Raw genomic sequence first — 8,039 nt, 5'->3', positions numbered from 1 at the left:
ACCATCCACATAAGAGTGACCTGCATTCACATCAAACATGGGCTGATCGACCTTCTCTTTTCCTTTTCGTGATATCTGCATACCACTATCTGCATTACTTTGAGAAGATTCTCCTAATCTCAATCTGCCTGTCCATGGCGAAGAATGTGAACCACTGCTAGAGGACGCTCCAGGTCCACTAATATTTTGTGACTGCTGCTGTGAATTCTGTGCAGCATTACCATTTTGTGCATCTACATCATCAATCACATTTACTGGTTTATACCAGCTACTCATCTCATCAAAAACAACATCTCTGCTCACTGTAAACTTACGAGTAGAAGGGTTATAGCATCTATACCCTTTTTGCTGCAGAGAGTAACCAATAAAGATGCACTTCTCAGCTTTTGGATCCAACTTGGATCTCAACTCATCTGGCACATGTACATAGGCAATGCAACCAAAAATTTTCAAATGAGAAATATCTGGTTTCCTACCAGTATACCTCTCCTCTGGAGTCATTCCATGTATTGCTGCGGTGGGAGTCCTGTTCATTATGTAGACTGCTGTAGTAACTGCTTCAGCCCAATAAAAATCTGGCAAGTCTTTTTCATTGAGCATGGCACGAGATACCTCTCCAATATGCCTGTTTTTCCTTTCTGCAATTCCATTTTGTTGTGGGGTATGACTGCATGAATATTGCTACTTTATGCCATGCGCCTGCAGGAACCTTGCAAACTCATTTGAGAGGTACTCTCCCCCTCCATCTGACCTTAGGCATTTTATCTGCAGGCCTGTTTCTTTTTCAACCATCGCTTTAAGAGTTTTGAAATGCCCAAAAACTTCACTTTTCTTTTTCATAAAATACACCCAAACTTTTTTGCTATAGTCATCAATAAAACTGACAAAATAATGATAGCCTCCAAGAGATGCAGCTTTAGTTGTCCACACATCAGAGTGGATTAATTCCAATGGCTTCTTACTCTCTTGAACATGTCTAGGAAATGGTTTCCTTGCCTGTTTTCCAAACTGACAGGCTTCACATACCTTATGCATTTCTGCAACCTTGAATTTCGGCAAACCTGCAACAATATTTTGGGCCTGCATTGATTTAAGTCGTTGTACATTAACATGACCAATGCGTTTATGCCAGATATCAATATCTGCAACTACACCGGTCCCATGTGCAAACATTGCTGCACTCAATTCAGACATGTCTGCATCCAATGTAAACATTCTGCCCTTCTTCTTTCCTTTTGCTATCAAGCGACCTTTATTTTTCATATCCTCAACAAAGCATCCATGAGGATTAAATCTGACCTGCAAGCCCTGCTCAACCATTTGACCAACAGAAACCAGATTCTTGGTGATATTCGGAACATGAAATACATCGGAGATGTATTTCTTTTTCCCATCCTGCATAGACAAAGGAATTTTTCCAATCTGCACAATAGGATGTGCAGTATCATCACCAGTCTCCACAAATCCTGGTTTTTCCATTTTTCTTGCATCCTCCATCCATTCTGCATGACCTGTCATGTGGTTTGATGCACCTGAGTCAACATACCATACATCATTGCTTTCTTCTGCACTTGTCACAGAATTGTTCATGTGCTGCACCATAAACAAGTGCTCATTTCTGTCATCACCCTGTCTACTAGAAGATGCATAATTCCCTTGTTGCAGTTTTCCATTCATGATGTCATTCTGCTTTTTATAGCAGTCTTTAGCCATATGACCCATTTTACCACAGTAGTAGCATTCAACATTACTGTTAGCATTTTGGCCTCTTTGCCATCCACCACAACCTCTTTGGCTCCCCCTGCCTCTAGAGTTACCACGTCCTCCTCCATAGGACTGGTTTTCTTGAGTTTGCTGCATATTCTGATTTCTACCACGGCCTCCATATCGGCCTCCTCTACCTCTGCCTCTACCTCTTCCAGCATTTGAGTAGAAGACAGTTTTTTTTGAAGTTCCTCCTGAAGAAGATGCACCACCATTTCTCTGTTCCTCAGAAATTAGAAGAGCAATCAACTCCTCAAAATCAAGAAATCTTTCACGAACTGAAATGGATGTCCGAAACTGTGCATAATCCTTTCCTAGACCATTCAAGGTCACAGAAACTAAATCATCATCTTCCACTGGTGACCCAATGGAAGCAAGTGCATCTACAATCTTCTTCACCTTCAGGTGGTAGTCGTTGATGCTCATATTTTCTCTTTGCACATTGTGCAACTCTTGCTTGAGCTGCATTTTCCTGGCTTGTGTATTTGTGCTATACATTTTTGACAAAGTATCCCATGCCTCCTTTGGCGTACTTGCATCCTGAATATGCACAATCATAGAGTCTGAAATGCTGATAGACAGCCAATACATAACTTTCCTGGCTCTCTCATGCCATGCTTTAAATGCCTGCATTTGCTGTTGATTGGGAACATCAGGAAGAACTGGTTCTTCTTCATTTCCTGCAACAAATTCCCAATATCCTTTTCCCATAAGGAAATTCGTCATTCTAAACTTCCATGCTTGGAAGTTGTTCTTGTCAAGCTTTTCAGTGACAATCTGTGAAAGAGAATCAGATGCCATTACAGAAGACTGCAAAAAATTCTGTCACTGCAAAAACCACAGCTTCACCCTCACAAGGAAAAATTTGCAAAACTGGCGAAAGTGGTATTTGACCACACAGTCACTTCCTAGTGACGATTTTGCATCAACAGGCAACAGGGATGATTCTGTAACTCCCAATGTCTCTGCGCACAAGCATACAATGCAATTTTTACAGTAACTATTCACCGACCTGTAGAACAGTGGCTGCATAGCATAAAGCTGGGCCTTTTCCTGAGTGCGTGCAAAAAACTTCCACCTCCAAAACAGGCCCCGAAATGGCCTCAAAGTGCGTCTCAACCTGAGACAATGCACTCCTGCACTTTCCGGCTATGCTACCTGTAGAGATCTGCTCCCAAAACAGAAAATGAAAGTAACACTGCTCCTCTTACCAAAACACGGCGAGCTTGGCTTGCTTTCTTGAGCTCCTTACCACGAACAAGGCTCTGATACCATGTCAAGATTATGGGAGAGAAGGAAGGAGTCTCACTTGAAGCTTTCTTGCTTGCACAATGGGGGAATACACACAAGGGTGGAGGCTGAAAACAGTTTTCCTCTTCTTAGTTGTGTAAGCCAAAAGAACTCTAGTACAAAGAAATAGAAGAACCCTATATATGGGTCTCAAACCAAACTCAACTAACTAAGGTGGCATACTAACTGAGCCACGAACTAGAGTAGATAAGGATAGCTATCATGTAGCTATTATTCATGGGTGGTGTACCAACCGCGTCTGCACTGACAAGTCGGTGACATAAATACACAACGGTCACCCTGGCGTATCACGAGTGGAGCTCGATATCTCAACATTCTCCACTTTCATAATGTCATGGAAAGATTCCTAGCTAAGAGAGAAGAAGAAAGCAAGTTTGGTGATTGGAAATACCTAGATAAGGTTGTTTTGTGAGAAAACAAGGGCTAGGTTATGCTTTTCAATTTAAAAAGTATTACTCTTTATAATACATGTAGTTGTTGTGGAGTTTTGGGCACAACCATGGTGATAATTATGCAGTCATAGTGGTGTTTTTACACACAGTAATGGTGACATTATCCTCCCCAATGGTGGTGGAGATGAGATGGCAATCACAATGGTCTAAAGCACTCAAGGTGAAGATGGTGTACACTCATAATAATGCACTGTAGAAACTCAAGCAGATACCTTCATGCATAATCATGTGGAGGTTGTATGTATACAATCATGGTGGTGCTTTTCTAGCACTCACAATGGACACTCAAGGGTGATGGTGATCTACAAGTCCCTAAGGGTGAGGTTGAGTCACCCATAGTGGTGGAAAAATAACAAGTACCCTCCTTCCTTATAGTCATGGTGGTGTACCATGCACTCATGGTGGTGGAAGCAAATCACTCAAGGAGGATCCAGTCAAGAAATGGTTATCATTTCATTCTCTTTCCAACACTAAAAATAGAGAACAAGGAGGAGAAAAAGCACAAGAAAGGTAGGGAAAGCACACACACACACACACATGTATGTATATGGTGGAAGCAAAAAGGTGGAGGATATAATACACAAGCAAGGGAAAACAAAGTTGCAAAACAAGAATGAGAGATTCTATTAAATTTTTGACTTGGAATACATGTGCTTCATGGGTGAGTGGCCTCAAAGATCTTACTTTCTATACTATAGTCATCTATCCTAGTTGTAGTGCCCTTAGGTCTTTGTGGGTTGCCCATGGTAGGGCAGTGTTTGGCATGGACTTTTACATAAGTTGCTAGACTTGTTTTGCAAGACTTGTCCATATGTACATAAGTTTTATCTAGGAATCATACAAGTTTATATTTATCCAAGCCTTCAAAACATGGGTAGGGCAGTGATCCTAACTCTCAATTCTACAAATATATTCTAGCATGACATAAAAATTTGACTAAGATGTCCTACCTAAAATATACCAATTCCCAATATTATTTCCAAGGAATTCCAAAAATTTACTTTGTCACTTTTTGGAACCCAACTAGTCCTTCTTGGCTTTCTTTCATTTTCAAGACAAATTTTTCTTTAACCAGTTGGTTTCTATTGGCTCCTTTTACCTTTCTTTAACCAACCTTTTCTAAGTTTCCATTGTTACGATTTTGAGTTAACAAAGGTTCAATGGACTCTTCAAAATTTTAGACATTTTAGCATTGGTCATCAATCTTCTCACACTTTCTATCTCTTTGCTTTTGTGTGACTTCCTTAGTCAATTATTTCTAGTACTTTAGCTATGATCTCAAAGCTTTGATACCTAAGCATCTTTATGTGCTTCATTAATAATATCCCATTTTCTTGCTCTTACATAACCTCATTAGTGGTTGTTCTTATTCTTTAGCTTTTATCTCAAAGATTTGTTATCCAAACATCTATAGCTGCTCCATTAATTTTAGGTTAAAGCATTTGGTTAACTTGGTCAACCTCGAGAAGAACTACTATGGAATCTAGTGTTTCCCTTTGGTCGTTGTCCGAAATTCTTCGTGTAGTGGGATCCATTATTAGATTTCCTTGATTTACAAACTCATCTATATTGTCAATGCAATCAACAACAAATTCTTCCCCACAAAGAGGGATCATGGTGGCCAAGGTCAAGTGATAAGTTAGGATCTCTTGATTAGTTTAACAAATGTATGGTAGAGGAAATTCTTATTCACATGAACCACCTCTATCTACTAATGTCAATTTTTTATTGAGCACAAAGGTTTATTATCAACATTTAAATTTAATTAGTTTGATGTTGAAAGTTGAAGTTGGTTTTGAATTGTCTTTGAATTTACAAGCAACATATCCTTCAGCTTAGAGGTGGTATGGGGGCCTTCAAGTCTTTTGCCTCAAACTCAGGGGAAATTTGGTTTTTCAAGGCAACTAAAACATTTTACCTCTACTAGAAACAAGGTCCTTAGGGCATGTTAGACCTCAAATACTACTCAATTATGGTTGGGATACCCCTTGAAATGCATCCAAGGTGGCAAGATTGAATGCAACATTTACCTCAAAGTTGAGGGACAAGTTTTTGTAGCTTTAGAGAGCCTTTTCCACTAGAAACAAGCAAGTGTTTTATACAACATAGTCTTTATTTGAGTCTTGAGAAGCCTTTACTTTGAGCTAACTAGCTAAAAAGAGCTTTAAATTTCTCTTTCTCAAGGTGCAAAACATGCTTGCATTTTATATCCTGCATACAAAACCAATAGTCATATATAAAAATATTATACCATGTCACATAAAGCTCACAAAAACACTACTCAAGGGTTCACTATATGTGGACTTTCTATATCACCTATGTTCAAGGCCTTTTAAAATTTTCTTACTTGTAGGTCTTAATGAATAAAATATATCATGTTCTCTCACAAATAAAAGACTACAAAAGCATCATATAAGCTTGCAAACCACATAAAACCCAAATTTGTGGAACATTGGATATTCACAGTCTACTCTTCAAGAGTATCTATTTATATATAACATGATAGGGTTGGGATATGAGGATTGAAAGATAGAGAAAAAGTAACTTAAGAACGTTGAATGGTGCAAATGATTGGAATTGCTTCAACATTTTGTTTGTTTTTGTGCTTGAATGTGTTTTGTGAGCCCAAATGTGTAATCTATGATGCGTTTTAAAGTTGTTTGGCACATGTTCACATGAATCTCTTGACACCTAGGATGTTTCAATGTGTTTATCTTTTTAAATTTGAATTTCTTTTGCTTTAATAATGCCTTGTTTGTGCTCTATGGTAGCTTGTAATGTTTTGTTTGGTTTTGATGAGTTCTATAGGTATGGTTGATTTCTATTGTGTATCAATATGGAATGTTGTATATCCCAATCACACTTATCTTGATGACTCACTCTAGACATTTTACAGTAGCCCCATTGTTTCAAACAAAAGGTAACATTTTCTTTTACAATACCTAAATGTGAGTCGAAGATAGACCTAATGCATCTTGCTTCAAATCAAAAGCTATTATAGCTTATGCTCTAATGGGACAATAAAGTTTATAGGGCATGTTTTGTATAGTATAAAGCCCAATTAACTAGAATGTTACGAGTCTAACACCTTTAGTATCACTTTCATACAGTTAACAAATTGTTAAAAAAGTGTATATAGTATTCTAAAGTCGTAATGATACATCACGATTGTCATTGTACCTTGCATATATTTAAAAAAGCTTGTCAATTCTCATACAATCTACAAACACATTAAATTTTTCACATACACGTGCAATTGTGATGGCAATTTATTGTTCTTGTACCTTGCATATATTATATGAAGTTGCTTATCCTAACTTGATAAAGTTCACTTAAGCTTCCTTAGTCCCTGGCTTCAAATTTTTTAAGTCTCATTTCTCTTATCAACTCCAAAACCTTTTCCTATAAAAACTTTAGTAGTTCCTTCAATATAGATGGTTTGGGTTATCTTTCTCTAATACATGACCAAACCTATTATTCATCCTTGGGACAATCTAAGTCAATGTACTTAATTACTTTTCCTTCACATAGCTCCATCAATTTAGATGGTTTGGGTTATGCTTCTCTAGTACATGACCAAACCTATCATCCATCCTTGGACAATCTAAGTCAATGTATTCAATTAACTTTCCTTCACAACTTTGAACTATGAAAGCATGCTCCATGCCTAGTTCATTAAAGAAATCAAGCAATCCTTTATCCTACTTTTTCTTATTGGATGGCCTTGTAAGCTTACTGCTTCCAATATCCATGTTTCTCAATCAACTCATTGGTTTATATGTTTTTCCACTTGTGCTCTCATTTTAATTTACTTAATTTACCATTAAAAGATGCCTCAATGTATGTATCCAAGGTTTGATTTCATGTACCCATTTATACGCACATGCTCAAACCACTTGGGCTACAAGTCCATTGACAATTTACCAATTATTTTGAAAATCATTGATATATGACTTTGCTTCCATAAAACTTGATTGTGAAATCATAGTGTGTCCTCCAATTTTATTGCTCATCAATAGTCTCATTGAGCATCTTATTACTTGCATAATTGTTAAATATCCAACCCCTTAAGCATAGATGGTGTCATGATAACTCTTCGTAGCATTTTAGCAACTATGAGAGGATCCTTAGTGCTTGGTCATGTAACACTTCTTGTGATAAAGAAACCCATTTAGTTAAACCAGAGTGCACAAATTACCACTAAGATAGCATAATTTCCATGATTAAGAAGCCCATGGGTGGAAAGAGCCATGTTTATATAAGTTTGTTTGAAATTAAAGCAATTTCTGTTCTTATATTTATTGTGTGTTCCATTGCACCATATAACTCCTACACTTCCATCACATGAATATTCAATATTCACCCCTCTTATAGACTTACAAATAATGGGGTAATGTTGCATTAATTGCACTTAACTACCTTTCAAATATAATACGAATAGCAACTGTGATGATTGGTTTATGGATAAGAACATGTCATTAGCAATGCTGAAATAAAATTCATTTGTTCCCC

This window comes from Lygodium microphyllum, chromosome 20 (assembly GCF_053477565.2).
Source record: "Lygodium microphyllum isolate KBCC chromosome 20, Lygodium_microphyllum_v1.1.10, whole genome shotgun sequence".
NCBI classification, from domain to species: domain Eukaryota; kingdom Viridiplantae; phylum Streptophyta; class Polypodiopsida; order Schizaeales; family Lygodiaceae; genus Lygodium; species Lygodium microphyllum.
The sequence above is the reverse complement of the archived record's forward strand: the minus strand, read 5'-3'. Positions refer to the sequence as shown.